We start from the raw sequence: 3,355 nt of genomic DNA, 5'->3' as shown, positions 1-3,355 counted from the left end.
ATCGCCACCCTTGTTCTCTCATGTTTGGAACAGTTTACTATACTTTTTAAAAATGTTCTTAAACTTTGTTTTGCAATTTCAAGGAGAAAAAACTATGTTACTTTTTAAACTAGAAAGTTGACTGCAGAGTCCAGTTTCCAAAAATATTACAGCTCTAAAGTGGTTTATGAGTATAATTTGTGTCATGAACTTAACCCATAAACTGAAAATAAAAAGAAATACCTTCCATGATTCTGCTAATTCCCCTTTACCTTTTAAACTAGTTAATTTTGTAACTGACAAATAAAATTTATATATTTATATATGTTTATATATATCATATATATTATGGAGTTAAACATAATCTTTAACTTTCCCATCTGCCTCTCAGTCTTCCAATTATTCCACACATACTCTCATCATGTTAATTATCCAGAATGACCAATTTTATACTGTCTGATTAAAGTTTTGAATTCCTACAGCACCTATCTATGATTTCTTGTACAAGTATTTTAAAATATTGCAGAATAAATCTCATATCTTTCCACAGAAATTCCCATTGATTGCATGACAGTACTGTCCATAAGATCTCCCATATTATTATCTTAACCATGGTTCTGTGAATGTCAAATGAGGAGAAAAGAAACAAAATAAATAAGCATATATAAATAATCCTATGTAAGATGTATTGGCTTGCTATATTTTCTTTCAGTTTCACACAGTAACTTTGTGAGATAGGTATTATCAATACTATCAGTAGCAAAGAGACTGAGAAAGGTCAAGGTTATTGTCCAGGATGAAGAATCCATATTTGCATATGAGCTTGTTACTCTTGACTCAAAATTTATGCCTATTTTATTATTGACCTCCCTTCTTCTAAGGAGGGTTTTGAAGAGGGGAGTTCCCTAGATGTATTCATTTTCTATTGCTGTTGTAAAAAACTGCCACCAACTTAGTTGCTTAAACAATATACATTTATTATCTCAGAGTCCAGGGGACCTGTATTAGTCTGTTCTCATGCTGCTGATAAAGACATACCTGAGACTCGGTAATTTATAAAGAAAAAGAGGTTTCATGGACTCACAGTTCCACCTGGCTGGGGAGGCCTCACAATCACAGCTGCTGAAAGGCACATTTTACATGGCGGCAGACAAGGGAGAAAGAGCCAACCAAAAGGGTAAACCCCATATGAAATTATTAGATCTCATGAAACTTATTCACTACCACAAGAACAGTATGGGGGAAACCGCCCCCATGATTCAGTTAGCTCCCACCAGGTACCTCCCACAATACCTGAGAATTATGGGAGCTACAATTCAAGATGAGATTTGGGTGGGGACACAGCCAACCCACATCAGGACCAGAAGTCCAAAATCAGTCTCACTGGGTCAAAATCAAAGTATTAGCATGGCCAGCTGCTTCTGGAGGCTTTGAGGAGACTACCTCTTTCCTTGCCTTTTTCAGCTTCTAGAGGCCACCTACATTCCTTGACTCTTAACCCTTACTCACATCACTCCAACATCTTGTTTTCATCCTGAAATATCCTACTACTAGACATTAACCCTCCTTTCTCCCCTCTAAAAAGGTCCCTTATCATTACACCCAGTCCACCAGGATAATCTAGGATAATCAACTTCTCTTTTGTCACATAAAGTACTATATTCACATGTTCCAGGCATTAGGACACAGACATCTTTTCAGGGGAGGGTTGTATACTTAGCTTATCACACTGGGCATAAGTTCTGAGAATGGAGCCTAAACTCATTGGACTGAAAGCTGATGGTATTTAGATGTCCCAACAGTATCTATATGGCATTCTTTTGTCAAGATACATTGAATGCTATAAAGCATCATTCCACCTAATAAGAAAGCTTATTTCCTCACCTGCTCATTGTATTATGATTTATTTTGATAAATAAAATCTAATTCTGAGTTGTTTTTTAAACAATGAAAAGAAGATTGAAAGGAATGGAAAGTGCACACTAAACAAGTAATAATTGTGGTTTGTGGAAGGATTTATGAGAAAAAGCATGCTTGCAATTGCACTAAACTCAAAATAGAAATTTAAATTTTTGTTTTAATATAAAGTAAGCCTATCCCTGGCTCCTATTTCTTAAAGACTGTGCATGTTTTTGTTTTACCAAGAGGGTCTTTAAATTTTGACAGTGTATTTTCCAAACTGTACTATTTTCAAGCATATATTATAAAATGAATACTTCATTATCCCCCCTGAGCAAAACAAAAAGTCAAAATATGTTTAATGATTCAGTTTTTGCTTATCATAAGAACATTACTTAATGGAGCTTGAATTAACAAAAGGGATTGAGCTAATTGATGATTTCCCTTCTTAATGATGCACCGACTTTTTAGGTCATTTCTTCTACTTCTCTCAGTTTCATTAGTCCAGGGCCACTCATACTAAACATTTCTATAGATCAACTAGGGTATTTCCATGCTAAGTCAAGGAGAAGAACATTTTCTACCTTCTTCTGACTCCTTTCTCCCACCTGAAAAACTGTCAATCTTTCAATAGTCTTTAATTGACATTGAGGGTCATAAACACATACCAGTTGAATTTTACCACCAAAGAACTGTATTACATTGAGATAAAAGCTTGACAAAGCATGAAGTTATAAAACTTTGACTATAATTAAAATTGCCAATATATGGTCTTTGTTTTGATAAATATATTAGCCTTATTACATTAAACATTGCATTGCATAAATATTGGCATAAAATGACATGACATCCATGGTTAAAAGAGAGAAATATATGTTATTAAGCCATAAAACCTGCATAAATTTCAAAGAAAACTGCAATGTCTTATATTAGAACATTTTAGTTCATGAATAAAATTGCTTAAACATATATAGTTGTTTAAGATAAGTATATTAAATGTAGAGCCTTCCTCAGATTTTCTGAAAATCAAGGAACAAAGGAAAACAAAATGATCTTTTAGGCAGATTAAAGACTCAAAGGTGAATATTAATTATATATATATATCAAATATGTATATCTTAATATATATTGATTTAACCTCCTGTGAACAATAGTTGTCTTATAAGCAGATGAATATGAACTTCAGACAACAAACTTTCAGATGGAATTTACTTCAATTATGCCACAGACTCAGAGAAATGTCACATTTATTCAGACTTATTTATTACTTAGAAGTTTAAGTGCTTTGACCAATGAAAAGTTAATAACAAAAACAAAAAAGCTGAGAATAGCAGGATTTAAAGAATGCCAATTTGTAACCCAGGGGATAGGTATTTGCATACTAATTGTAATGTTCCTGCTGTCACATTACCTTCAGCTTGAAGATCAGTCAGAAAGAGAAACTCGGCATCATCTGTGACAGACAGTGGAACGAAAA

The sequence above is a fragment of the Papio anubis genome, chromosome 1 (genome assembly GCF_008728515.1).
Source record: "Papio anubis isolate 15944 chromosome 1, Panubis1.0, whole genome shotgun sequence".
Classification (NCBI taxonomy): domain Eukaryota; kingdom Metazoa; phylum Chordata; class Mammalia; order Primates; family Cercopithecidae; genus Papio; species Papio anubis.
The sequence above is the reverse complement of the archived record's forward strand: the minus strand, read 5'-3'. Positions refer to the sequence as shown.